We start from the raw sequence: 14,372 nt of genomic DNA, 5'->3' as shown, positions 1-14,372 counted from the left end.
AATTACTTACAGAATGAATCATAGAATCATTTAGGTTGGAAAAGACCTTTAAGATCATCAAGTCCAGTGTGTTAAGATTAGCAATTCTTTTTCCAGGACAATACTTGTTTCTTTATTCCCTGTTCAGGACAAGATTCCCCCAAGTTCAGCCCCGAAACCTCCTAGTGAGAGATCATCGTTAAGATTAACAGTTCTTGGGGCTTGGTGCTGCCAGCCGTGACTTTCCCGAGCAGCTTCAGCTCATGCCAGCTGCGTTTTTGACCAGAGTGTAGGAGACAGCAGCTAATTTGATGGCTTGCAGACAGCTCACCTGGGTGAGGACTAACCGAAGCAAGCTGCTGGTTTGCGGTATGCAGTGTGTTCTCTGATTAAGGCGATGCTGGATGAGGATGCTCTGGAAACAACCTAGGTTTGCAGCTAGCGGATCTGAAGGCTGCAGATTCACAGTGGCAAGGAGGTGCAGTCACCAAGAATTAAAAAAAAAAATTAAAGGGTTTTGTTCTCCCCTTGTCTACAGTCACCTTGGGCGAAAGCGTACCGCACTTTGTATGGTTGGAAGCTAGATTTTAAATTGTCTTTTTTGGCAGGATATTCCTGAGATATGTGATAAAAATGGCAATAACTGGAAAACGACTGGTGAATGAGTTGCCTGTAGATTTGCAGTCCTACCAGAAACTGTGTGAGAAGGCAGTTCATCATGAGAGCTCTGGAAGGTTCTCCTGTGCGGGGGTTGCTGCTGCATCTTTAGCAAATCAAACGACTTGCATAGTACTTGCTTCTTAATCCAGGAAAATTAAAACCACCAGTGATAGCTACATTGTCTAGCCATCTGCTCTCCCAGGTGCTCCCACGCCTGATCAGAGATGAAGTGATGTGACCTAGAATCCTACTGCATATCTGGGATCATTCCCAGCACAGTCCCAAGCTTCAATCTTCTGCATGACATCAGATAAAGTAAACATCAAGATTTGATGCGAGAGCATATGTCCATTGCATAATTCATTAGAGTTCTTCTCTGTAACTATTTTTAGGTATTTTTCAATCAGAATTAGAGGGTGAGGATTATTCAGGAAAAAAGATAAGAAAATTAGGGGGGGGTTCAGAAACATGTCCAGGTACTTCTAGGACTGATGCCAAATTTAGCCATTCAGCTGTGTGTGTTTGGTTTTTAAATAATTATTTCTGTCTTGGACAGTTCCACAGCTCTTCACGGCAGCTCGGTTGTAAGATGGTGTAAATCCAAGAGCGGCATGGGAAACCTGCTCCTTTTTTACTTACCACTGCTGCTAAAACCCCTCGCAGGTCAGACAACATAATTCTTCCCTCACACCAATTTAAGAGCAGTACCACTCCACTGCCTTGAGTGCGGTTGTTCCGGACTTCCATACACGAGACACATTCAAAACTATTTACCTTCTGTTTTGCAACGTATCCACTAAGTGTTGGTACGACGTAGCAGGCAGAGTAGATGGTTAGCTTGCCCAGGCTGTGCAAAACGCCTCGTAACTGCAAATCATTGCAGCGCTTACAGCTTGTTCTCTTGTGTCAGCAAGAAAATGTAAAATGTATTCAGCTCGTGTGGGACACCTGGGATGTTCCTGTGTTCTTAGATGAAGGCGGTGCATGCACCCTTTTCCTTGCCTCATTTCACCTGACACACGCGGTGTGAGTGGTTTTGCTGTGAGAAAGCGAAAGAAAAAAAACCCAACAAAAAACCCAACCCCCAAAACCATATTGTACAGGATGAGTCACTGAAAAGAAATGGAAGGAGGAGCTATTTTGAGGGCTTTTACATCTTCCTTATTGCTAGGAGACTGCTTCCCATGCGTGCGGTGCTCTTCAGGCTCTCAGCAGCTGCCTCATTTGTACAGCAGCGTTGAGGGCAATTTACGGAGCAGCTTTGTACGAGAGAAGGAGAAGCAAACTTCGATGGGAGCTTATTTTCATTTTTTCAGTCTTTCTGAGACAAATGCAAGAGCATTTGGAGACAACTGCAGGTGCCAAGGAGAGCATCATGCCTGAAATGTCAGGGATCTTGGGCTGACCTTGGAACGTTACTCAGGTTTTGGGACAGCCGTGGCTTTCAAAGAGCAGTGCGATTATGTAATTATACCACATTTGGGTTAAATCTGTAGTGCTAGGGAAGCCACTAGTGCAAAAATGTAGTATTGCCAACCACAAAGCCAAGTTTTGGCTTGTCCCTGATGGTCAGTCCATGAGAAGTGTGGGGAGCTTACACCATCAGCTACCAGTGCTTTGAGTCCCACCAAGGGCAGATGCTCAAGGCAGCCTTCAGGAGAAAGCGTGAACAGTGGCCAAACCCACCGCCCGTGACTCCAGTGTATAAAATTCTCAATTCTGAGTCAAAATTATTCTCTGGGAACCACAGTTTTAATAAGGCACCTGAAGTAAGCTGATTGAGGTTGGGATTGTAAAGGGACAGATCTCCTAGGGTTGTAGTCTGGGTGAGTAAAGACTAAAAAAAAAAAAAAAAAAAAAATCAAAGAGCATGAGAACGTGTGAATTTATCATCTAGAAGGGAGTTACTGAGACAACTGTACAATATCTCTTACCGTATTTTTCACACTAATGCCAGATGGCCAGGAACGGGATCCCCCACGTTCTCCTTCTAGTGTGAGAAGACAAGAAAATAAACAAGGAAAATGTCTGTGATGGTATTAGTTGGCTGCCTGATAAGGTGAGTCATTGCTTTTGATTGCTGAAACAATTAGGACTGCTTTCTAATTTGATTACCGTGTTATCCCTTCCTGCTCTGTTCAGTCCTGCCCCACGGATCTCAATCATCCTTTTAGTTCATGCTCCTCCCTCGTGCTCCCTGCTTGTGACTAATGCCAAGTTTGGGGACGGTAGCCAAATGTCAGGTGCCTTCAGCACTGCGCTGTATCAGTTGACTAACAGACTCCAGCAGATGTAAACAGTATGTCAGAAAAGCTTTATTCAACAAAAATTAATACTTAGAGGAGCCATCTCCAGCAGGTCCCAAAGGCAGGCCAGATGGTCACCATTGGCACAGGCCGCCAGCTTGCAACCGGCCAGCAGCTTCGCCCCAGGGATTCCCACATGGTGTCTTCACACCAGCGTGGTGACGTGGTCTGTGATTCTGGAGGGTTCCCTTTTTAATTGTAATTGTGAGAAGCCAGGAGCTACTTGCAAGCACTGACCCCCGTGAGTAGCTGTGGAGCACGTGGCTGTCCCTTCTCCTCCTCCACCACCACGTCCAGGAGCGAGTAGTCCCTTGTCAGGCTTTCGCCTCTTGCCATGACAACAAAGCTGTCGCACGATGAAGCTCTGATAAGAGGTTACCGGCAAGCCACATGCGTTTGCCCGCGTGCTTTTGATCAGGGACTCGTCACTGTCGCTGCCTTCTGGCTGGCTGGACTTTGAAAGCAGCTTTGATCCATCTGTGCCAATGAAACGGAGTTGTTTGAAGTCTTTGATCCTTTCTGTGGGCACACTGTGCCCAGGGAACTTGATGGGCCCAGGGTATTTCTGAGGATTTCTTCCATTTCAGGAGTCATGAAAAATGACATGTGGCAGCTCTTCCCGTTCGCTTGTTTGTGTTGTCTGAGTAGACCCAGGCAAGGGCATTTTACACCAGTGGGTGTGCTGGTGGTGATACTCATCCCTCTGTTGCTCCCATCATCTACAGGACCATCCTGTGAGTTATCAAGACTCAGTTGCCCTCCAGCTACAGGACAAGGTTGCAAGGAATTACAGGAAAAGAAACACAGGGCAGAAATTTTCAGGTGTGGTCTTGGGAAAGATGGAAATTTTGGCAGAATAAGGTAGACGTGTTAAAAAATATTGCTGTGGGTTCATTGACAGGCACAGACTCCTCGGATGAGACGAGAGCCCATGCAGGTGTGGGGTGCCCTGTGCTCAGGTTTTATTTCGGAGGTGCTTGGCACACTGTTTGATCCCATGCTCCCCCAAATCCCTGGGTTCATGCCATATGCATGTTCTGTGCACACACATTTATTTTTAAGCTATAATATGCTATGTTTCCTACCTAGCTAGTGTACTTAAAGCAATTTTGTTCCTTAGCAAATAAAGGAAATAAATGAGTAAGTATAAATGTGTTTCTTAACAGCCTTGTTTGTGACAAAATTGCGAACCAAATCTTCACATGACATAGGGCTGCAAGTATTCAAGTCACATTTGGACAGTAAAGCCCACTGCACGCAGCTTTAATTACAGTATTTCTCTCAGACACAGTCTTTCTCTCATGTTTTTCAGAACATTGTTTAAAGAACTGATGAAAGGGCTGAAAACTTTTCAAACTTTCCTTTTCTTAGGGTCTCTTCAGCTCAGTCTTTCATCACAGAGTCAATAAACAGTTGAAAAAGACTCTTCTGAACTGCAGCAGGAGGGAGGAGGAAGAGGGGAAATTAATGATATCACCAAATTGAAACTCTTTCAAGTTCCCTTTAATTGCAGAGGGCACAGGGAGCTCATTCAGTTTTTGATTCTCTGATCTCTTGCTCTCCCCAAAGGGACCAGTCTTCCTCTCCTCCCACGTTGCACGCAATTTTCCCGGGGCGTTGAGCCCGGCAGAGCGAAACGGGGCGGACGCCCGGCTCCTTCCTCGGGGCTCCTCCGTGGCGCAGAGCCCTTCCCAGTGGGATTTCGGCAGTGGAGCAGCAGCCCCGGGCTGCCCGCGGTCCGGGGAAGGCAGGGCCAGGTCAGTAGAGGAGCACTCCTGCAAGCCGCGAGGTTTTTCTCTGGGTAAGGAAAGGAGAAGGGGGTCTTTAGAGAGGGCAGATTAAGGAAACCTCGGCCACAAGCTACGAGGAGCCCTTGCGCCCACCTCTGAGCCCCCTCTGCCTTTCTAAAGCGTGGCCCTAAGACCATCTCCTCCGCTATCCTCCTCACTCTCCAACTGCACTCCTGCTCGTAACTGGGACCTCGCCAATGTGTCCCCCAGGACCCCCGCTTTCCCACGCTGCACCCTAATTTTAGGTAGGGCTCTGTGTGCTCTTCGCCCTCCCGTGGTGCCACACCAGGGCTGGTCCACCTTCGTCGCCTGACCTTCGCCTTTGACCTCTTCTTCGCAATAACATAGGAATAAAGTCCGACGTCCTCTAAACAAAGCCCTTATCACCTGATTTGAAGTGGTGTGACCTTTCGCGCAGCCCTGGGGTGCCCGAGCTGTGACCAGACCCCGCTCGGCTCCTGGGGTGCCCCGTCCTCGCGCTGGTGGTCACGCTGCCATTGGTGTGCAGCACCCACCACGCAGGGATGCTTCCTACTTATTTAGGCACCTGGTAAGCCGTTATCTCTATTTTTTGTCTTTCAGACAGTAAGATAAAGGCTTTAGAGCAGAACGGAGAGGACGTGAGAGGGTACGTCACATTTAGGTTTATTGTATTTCAGCTAGATAATGAAGACCAGTGTGCACGCAGAAGCATTTTGGCATTATTTTAGGAGTCTCTTCTAAATAGCTGGCTTTCTTAGGAAGAAATTATGACACTTTCTGAAACCTTATGAAATATTGTATTTGTTAGAAATGTCCTTATGTGGTATCTTTCCATCTCGTCAGTCCTGGTTAAACCCAGGCTGTGGCTGGCAGGCACTGCCAGTTTGGTGCCTCGCCTGCCCAGCTGTGAGATGGTAAGCGAGAGTTACATATCCAAGTAGTCCGAAGTTAAAAGAGAAAACAATAAAACCCCCAAGACTGTCCAAATATTGCCACTGCCCACTGAGGAGCTGCTCAACTAAATGCACCAAGAGCGCCCTGGTTGTCTTTGTGTTGTGGGAAGTATCAGTGTACCAGGCTGAACACTGCTCAAAGAGCCATTCCCACCATTGAAAAGGCTGAGGATTATAATTGCAACAGGTCCATGGGCAGAAATATGAAGTATAAAGCTTTAAATTCAAGTCATGCTGATAAGTATAACAAATAAAGAGACCAAATTCCCTTAAAAAATGGGATTACGGAGGCTGTGGGGAAGAAATATTTTGAAGGAAGTTAAAAAGAAGTTAATCTGCTTTTATGTAATTTGTTTCCCTACTCTTCCTGAACTGGCTTGCTTTGGAGACAGCTGCTTTCAAGGTTTACAGCCGTGCATATGGTTAGGAGGGCTGGAATTGGCAGCCGATCGCCTGACAGAATAATGGCTAACTGGAAAAATAGCTGGGTATGTAATTCACAGATGATACGACCACATCAAAATCAGTGGAACACAAACTATTCATTTTTACAGTCTCCAGATTGCTGTCTGTTGTGACCTGTTCCTCCTGATTGCTCCTCTGTCGCGCTGCCGATCACCTCTCCTCCCACCGGCACCCGTGGTGGGGAGGACAACGACGAGCCTCAGCGCCGCGGGGCAGGACACGATGGACATCTCAATTTCTGGAGAATTGTGTGGTTTAGATATGGACAGGAGCCAAAGCATCGGTACCACCAGGTCCGTGTCTATGCAGAAAGTGGGTCTGCACATCAGCGGCGTGGAGGGTGCCCTGAGGTTTGTAACCCATATCTTGTTCCTCTCCCAACCACCACCAGGGCTTCCAGCCCTGTGGGATCTCCTGGGGCTCTGACAGCCCAGCAGGTCTTGGACCTCCAGCTCTCAAAGCTGTCCTTGCTCTGAAAGGAGCCAAACAGCCCTCGGTTGGTACGTTTCCAAACTTTGAAATTGTCGGGGTTTGAACCCAAACTGGCTACGGTGAAGCAATCGCAAAACCAGCAATAAAACTGGTGAAGAAACAGAGTTTGGTTACACCAACAGTATTTAACCTTCTGCAGATATCTCTGTCTTTCCTGTTGGAAAATTGTCTGAAAAAAGTTGCCCTTCAAAAAATGAGTGCTTTTCTGAATGTACTGTTATTTTAAATCTGGGCAGAACTTCTTCTTCATGCTGTTTTTCTCCCTCAGTGTTTCTCGGTGGGGGAAATGACAGTAAAAAGGGTGAGAGAGTGGGAACCATGAAATGCAGACGTGGAATCTGGAAAAAAGGTCTTTTTCTAAGAACTGGAAATATTTCATCTCCAAATAAATGGCTTTCTATACAAATATCCATTTATCGTGAAGGTACCAGTTCTTATTTTCTCATTGGAAAAAACCCAAAAGTGTTTTGTTAAGCCTTCTGTCCCTCTCCCCCAAAAATAGAGGTGTGGCAAAACCCAAGGACACTGGGAGGTGATTCATGTTGTGGTACACAGTGACTGTATCTGTTCGTTCCTGCAATTACAAACGGAGGAGGCTTCTTTCCTCACAAATGCCCACGTTACCCTTGAGGTGATCTGTATAATCCGTCCTACACTGTGTGTTGAAAAGTGTCCATGTTTGAGAAACAAATGGCAGTCTTATTGAGGCATTAGTCTCAGTTGTATTCTGAAGATTTTATTGGGCTCAACTCTTCTCAACTCCTCCAGACACTACCGCTCTGTTTGTTATCCCTCGCTTAGGGAATTCAGCTGGCCAGCATGAACTGCCGTGAAGTTTTCTTGTCGCAAATTCATGGCTTCACCAGGTAAGCAGTATGTTACATTTGAAATATATTCTGCATGGGCTGGAGAGGGTAACGCTGCTGTTGAACCTCCCAAAAGAGCCCAAGCATCACACAGGCTGGTGTGGAGCACTGATAATATTGATTTCTTCAGCAGCATTGTGTTACAGAGTGTGGCCTTGCAAAGAAGGAAATTACTCCGGTGGTCGCAGTAAGTGTAAAAACTGCCATGTCATTTAACAGACACGGTGCCAGGGCTTTTATAGAGTGTAATCCAACTCCTCTGAAATTCTGCTGAAGGATGCTTGAGCTAACAAGGCTCTGCGCTCTCTGATGAAGCAAGCCATGTACATTAGCTTTATTGTCAAGACATGGCGCAGAGCATTTATTGCTTTTGGCTCGTGTACAGCGTAGGATTATTCTGTGAGTTTACACAAGACTGTCTATTTGTAGTTGAAAGTGAATTATTTGCTCATTAGTGGTTCAGAAAGGTCTGCTTGCTCCCACAACGTGAGACAGCTTGGGCTTCTCTGATGAAACGTGCTTGCTTTAGCCCAGGCTCGTCAGACTCAGCACCTTCAAGGTGGCCCAGAAGACATGGGATTAGGAAAATCTGCAACTATTGTAAGAAGAATATTAATCTCTTTTTCTTTTTTTGTTGCTCTTGCTTGGAGCACCGCCATCCCACTCCGAGGTCTGTGCATGCCGGAGGAGGGCGGTGGGGGCAGAGAACAGCGATGCTCTGGCTGGCCTCAGCCTCTCGTGTCACTTGGTCTTCCTCAGCGTATCGGTTCTGGGGAGCTCAGCCCAGCTTCCAGTAGCCTGCTGTGGCCTCAGATTTTATACTCGCTTTGCCCCTCTCAGAAAGCGTTCTCTGAGTCAGAAAATATGGCAGATGGCAGTTTGTGAGAAGAAAACAGCTCTTCAGTGCCAGATTTAAGTGAGTATGTAAGTTTTCATTATATATTTAAAAAAAAAAAAACAAAAAACCAAAAAAACAATAACAGTGGTATTTTAAAGGGAAATAGGAATAGGCTTAATACTTCCCTGAGCTGGTGCCAGGTGTTTGAGCCCCAGTCGACAAAAATTCCTTAGGTTTGATCGGGGCAGCGCACTGCACCATGGCCCACCCAGCCGCTCACATACTTCAGCTGCAGCGTAAGCAGCTGCACCCAGGAGTGGGATTCGCAGCACTGCCGCGGGCATGGGCACAGACACGGACACGGGGGCACGGACAACCTCCAAGCCAGGCCAAGAGCCGGTGAGCCTGGGGGGGGGGGGGGGGCTGTCAGCTGAAAACCACATCCCACCTTTTCTGCTGGTCCCCCGGGACACCACGCAAACTCCGTGAAATTGCAAAGCTGCTTTTCTGAGTGTTTAGCAGGAACTTAGGCAAGCTTTTGGAAAAGAGCGTGAATTTTCCACTGACCCATATTTATTTGTTTCATGAAACTGCAGCACTGCAACACTGTAGTCTTTTGTCCTACTTTTTTTCTGAAAGAAAATATTTATTAGGCTTTGAAGAGGAATATCACAGAAGCCAGTGCTGTACAGTAGGCTTAGCATATTTTGCCTCTCCTGGCTGCAGCACTTGCTGCTCACCTTTTCTCTAAAAAGTCATTTCTTACCACTGGCAACCTCCACATGTTCATAGAGAAACAGGGCCAGACTGCTCTGCCTCAACATGGGCAAATTTCAGGTCTTCAGTTAGCTTTTTCTGGTATGATTTCTGTCGTACAAGGGTGGAATATCTAGAAATATGAAAACAATATTGTTATAATGAGCTGCAGCAATCCTCTACTGCCAGTCCCATCAGCTGAGTGGTGAATGCAGGAAACCACTGCCCAGATGTGGGCAGCTGTATGGACATGGAAATCGATGGATATTCGAGGCATGGATTACTGCAGGGGCGGCTTATTTGTGCGTAGGCAGGTGCAATGCTGGGGATAGACTTGAGACAAGTTTTGCACTGCTCTGAATTCAGTGGAAGGAAACTATTTTATAGCAGAGACCGAAAACTCTGGTGGGAAAAGCTGTAGACAATGACCTCAGAGCCTGGTGTCTGTTCACTGCATCGTTGATCTGTAGGACCATGGTTTTGTGTTCTACTTTCTCTCTATTTTATCTGTTTAAACCCCTGGGAACAAGGATTAGTCTTTACTTTGAGATTTTAATATTCAAGGATAGATTAAGAAAACAGCGTCCTGATGTTAGATGACCATTAAATACTAAATTCTATTGAATCCTCCAGCAGCATTAGTCAAATCAAGCCCTAAGTCCTAAAAGCTTTATAGTTTCTCTAAAATAATTACACCACAGTATCACCTTTGAAGCCGTGTTGTTCTTTGTTAATCAATAAATGAGCAATTCCTGGGTACGTCAACTGGAGAAGCTCTAGCCGGGTTAGTCGTGGCCCACCCTTGGCCAAGCTGTAAGTGAAAAGCAGATTCTCATGGCTGAGTTACGAAACCACTAAACAAAATGGAAATGTTGATGTTCATTATTGATTTTATTCTTTGCTGCCAAGGAATGGTGCTAGTGGGAGCTGTTGTAATCAGAATACTTTAAAACTTACTTACAGAAGGAAGTGCTTAATTTATCCCCCCTTTTTCCTTTCCGAAAGTGGTACGATATCAAGGTATCAGCTGTGTTTCTTGTAGAACAGCCCTTCTCTTTTTGGTTTTCTCACTGTGTTTGTGTAATACATTTCTTACCACTCCCTATGATCTTTTTTAAAAAAAGAAATTGCATGTGTTTTATCTCCTAAAGTAATCACTCATATTCGTTATGGAAAAGAATAGACGACAATTGTTGAAGATGTAACCCCCAAATGCTTCCAATTTCTGGAAATATCTATCGAAAACTAAATTTACTAAACATTCATCTAGAACTCCCGATGCTGTCAAGTCCCAGATATGTGCCTGGACAGCCTGTATGTCTTTGGGATTCAAGTCAGACAGGCTGATACCAGTTTAAGTGAGAATGTGGGAAATGCTGCATTTTGAGTGATATAACCTCTCATGATCTGTGAGGTTAACTGGTTTTTCTGATTTGATTCTTTACTGCCTTCCCTGTTTTGCATCAGATCAAATCGGGTGTGAAATGATAGGAAACCCAAACGGCACGTTCGCCTGCCCACCCTTCGCTCGTTCGTAGCGCTGTGAGCGATTGCAGCGAGCACAACAGAGAAAGAGTAATTAGGCCTTAATTGCCCCCGATTAGTCATATGTAATGTACCAATATTACTGGGCTAAGGATCTGGGGAAGCCGTCCCCCATCGTTAACGAAAGGTGTTTGTGGGGCTGGAAGCCGAAGAGCAAACCCAGCTCAGCAGCAGCAGCTCGGAGCTGTCCCCAGCGGTAATCGCACCGCGTTTCGTGGGCAGCGCTGGGAACGCGCGATTCCTGCGTTTCCCTCGCCGTCTCCTTGTGTTCTGCTCAGACACCTGTGTTCGTGTTCACGTCGAACCTGGCTCTCCGTCCTCTTGAGCCCGTGGCGGATCCCTGAGCCCGAGGGAAGGAAAGCGTTTGGAGTGGGACAAGCTACGGCCGCGCTCAGCCCTGCCACCACGCCAGCTCCTCGCAAAAACACGTCCTGCCGTGGTCCGCGCACGGGGAACACATGCCTTTCGAATGAACGAGTCTTTTAATCTCTGGAGCCAAAGTTAACCCTCTCCTTGCTCCGTCCTGGCCGCATTCCCTGCTGTTGCTTGGCAGCGAGCGGCTCCGAACCCAGCAATTCCCGTCAGTCTCCCCCCGACCACCGCTAACCGCCTTTGAAAGGAGTAACGAAGTTTTGCTGACTGAGCTGGATGGCAGCAAATCTTGATACCTGCCTCTCATCGCCTGGCTCGTGGGTTTATAACGATGTATTTGCTCTAGCACCTAGAGCAAATGAATTATATTAAGCCTCCGCAAATGGTCGTAAATATGATAGTCTGTGTGAACTGAGGTAATTGCCTGCTTTATATATGTGTTTATCTTCACTACATTGCATACACAATGTGCATTATGTCAAAAAGATGATAAAGGGCAGCCATAATGCTCCTGAACTGCATAACTCTCTTTAGTTTATGACTGAGGCTCAGTGTTATCTTATGCAAAGTTAGCTGCAGTAGGTTTAATATAAATTAACATACTTATAAAATGTCAAGGAGCATTAATTGACAATTTCTGAGGCCTACCTCGCTAAATACCAATTCAGTTCTGAAACCTGTCTCTGCAAGTTTAATGTATGAAAAATAATGCTTATTCATGAGTGGCTTATGTAACTTGGAATTAATTACATGGCAGCTAGAGCTAGCTGTTACAGATGGTCTTTCCATAAAATGAGATGCCGAAAATAAAGTTTCAAGCCCCACAAGGGAAGTTCTGGGCTGGGTATTCAGCACTTTGGAAAACCAGGGCACATCATCTTGTGTGTAAATATCGACTTACTAACCTAATTCTGGACCCACTTTTGAAAGAGAACTGGCATATATAAAAGCATTTAACTTCAGCAGCTTCTCCTTCATTCTGAATGAGTATGGCAGGAGGGGTCTGCGGCCGAAACCCAGCATGCTCCCCTGCCATTCTCCTCATCTGGAAAATGAAGATGACCCTGAATATCTCCAGCTGAAAAAGGTGAAAAAAGCTAAGGTCTGTTTATTTGAACAATTAGGAAAGTGTTGGTGGGTTCCTTTGCCTGCCCTACAGCCTGAGCAGCATTACAGCTGGTAGTAGTCAGTGTAATGGGCCAGTTTGGAGGTGCTCAGATGAATGCTAATTATTGATTAATATAGGCCTGGGTTATAAAAAAACCCCAGGTCCTCTCTTTAATGCTTTTTGCTAGGCACCAGGAAAGTGCTGACATCTCTATGAGAAGGTTATCTGCTCCCCTCTCCAGCTTGTGCCGCTTCCAGCAGTGAGTGCGGTCAGCTCAGCACCGCAGCGTGCCCGCTTTCAGAGCTTGTGGGAACTTTATTACCTGCCTAAACAAAGTTAAGTACGGCTGAAGGATGAGATTTTAAAGCATTTATTGATTTTCCTTTAATATTTTGTTATTTCTTTTCCATCAGTACAATATTTACTTTATCTAGTGCACTGCGGTATAAGTCTGTTCCCAGAAAATTATGCCCATAATGTTATTTTCATATATGGGCATACAGAGATAAAATGAAAGATTGCCTGTAACTCACTTAAAATAAATAACACAAAACACCATCTAGGAAACTGTGCTATCCGAGCTCAGCACTCTGCAGCTATCCACACTCCGGTTACCCGAGTCGGAGTGGGGAAGGGGAGACCTTCCCACAGCACGGCGTGGAGGGATGGGTTTCCTTGGCATCAGAGGAGGTTTGCAGCGTTTGGGGCCCCAGAGCTGTGCACTAACAGGTTTCTATGGCAACTGGCTGGTAAAGCTGGGGATGGGGGGGGACCTGCCCCGCTGTACCTGCAGCTTTTACCTTTTTTTTTTTTTTTTTTTTTTTTTTTACCAAATAGAACCTTCTTTCATGTTTTTCCTCTTTTCTTTTTTGTATTGCTGCTGTTGGAACACGGGGTTTATCTTCCCATCCTCTGCTGCTCACGAATGTCCCGGGAAACTCCGTGAAGTCCATAGGGCACCGGGTTCATTTGCCCGTGGGCGCTTAGTGTTATCGGTGTGGATCACCTTCAGTGTGTTCGAGATTTGTTTGTGTTTCTCCCTCATGCCCACATGGGACACCAAACCCTTCCCGTTTCAGACCTTCCCTGCTTCTTCAAAGTACAGAACTTAACGTTTCCTTATGTCCGCCTCCTTCATGCTGTCTTTGCCGGAGATTAGAAGCCGAGGGCAAAGACGCAGATTATCAGACCCATAGGAAGAAGCAGCTGTCGGTTTAATCTGAGTTACCAGCAAGAGGTGACAAGCTGCCTTTAGGGATGAATTACAGGCTGGATCAGTGGCCAGTGGACTGCAAGGATTTCCCTGGGCAACCTGCTGTAGCTGCCCCTGCTTGAGCAGAGGTGGGACAGGAGCATCTCCAGAGGTCCCTGCCAGCCCCGGCTGTCCTGTGACATGGTCAGCGATATAATTTTGGAGTAGAGTCTTACCCCACCATGCTAGTGGTAGTCCAAGTGCACAGCAGGAGGTAGTCCACGTCCCGAAGATCTCCCCAGAACAGGGAGGACAGGCGGTGAGGAAGGATGGGGCGAGAGCGGAGCAGTTCCTCTTTCCCCTAAGTTAAGCCTTCCCCGGAGGCCAGTGGCAAAAATGAGAGTAGAAACAATCTTCCCAGCTGACAGCAAGCACTTCTTCCCCTTTACCACCCTGCCCTTGTCTTTCTGCTTGCTTTCTCATCCCCTGCTTCTCCCATCCAGCCATCCCGGTGACCCACGGGGAGACGAGCCTCTCTCCCTTCAAACCTCCTCGTGTCCTTCGTAACTGTAACTCGTTCGCTTGGGCTTTGGGGGGTTTTGTTGGTTTGGGTTTTTACTTTCAACAGCAACACTGTGAAATTTCAGGAGGTGCCACAGATGCCGGCTGTCCTCCCCTCGCAGCGGGAGGCAAGCCGGCAGGGCTGGTGGTGGTGGTAGAGCGAGGACCACCAGCTGGAGCCCCTCGAGGGTTTTTTGGGAGCAAGCCAGGCAGGTACGTGGCCCTAGCTGGGCAGAAATACCGTTCAGCTGTGGCACACGCAGACGTGCAAAGCGCTCCTTCCCACATGCCTGCAATGTTCCCACCACGATCGTCTCCCGTACTACGCCATAACAGGGTCTAGTTTTATATACAATACCAGTAATCATTTTGTCTTCTCTTGCTTGAAACGTAAAAAAAAAAAAAAAAAATGCTTTAACCTGTCTGCGAAGCAACTGCTTCAAATTAAATTTTGTGATAAAAACGAACGAAGCGTAATTGAGAAGAGACAAGAGAAACTTGCCCTGA

General features: G+C 46.6%; 2 long non-coding RNA genes across 2 annotated transcripts; both read left to right on the top strand.

The window, feature by feature from the left end:
* The first annotated feature begins 4,697 nt into the window (after positions 1 to 4,697).
* LOC128137850 (uncharacterized) lies at positions 4,698 to 7,036 on the top strand. The gene is made up of 2 exons (XR_008233882.1): positions 4,698 to 5,285; positions 6,063 to 7,036. It is a non-coding gene; the product is annotated as an uncharacterized LOC128137850 (long non-coding RNA).
* Positions 7,037 to 8,186: 1,150 nt separating this feature from the next.
* LOC128137839 (uncharacterized) lies at positions 8,187 to 12,670 on the top strand. Its single transcript, XR_008233871.1, has 2 exons — positions 8,187 to 8,413; positions 12,300 to 12,670. It is a non-coding gene; the product is annotated as an uncharacterized LOC128137839 (long non-coding RNA).
* Positions 12,671 to 14,372: the final 1,702 nt, after the last annotated feature.

The sequence above is a fragment of the Harpia harpyja genome, chromosome Z (assembly GCF_026419915.1).
Source record: "Harpia harpyja isolate bHarHar1 chromosome Z, bHarHar1 primary haplotype, whole genome shotgun sequence".
Lineage (NCBI taxonomy): Eukaryota > Metazoa > Chordata > Aves > Accipitriformes > Accipitridae > Harpia > Harpia harpyja.
Note: the sequence above shows the minus strand (reverse complement) of the source record. Positions and strands in the feature narration are given on the sequence as shown.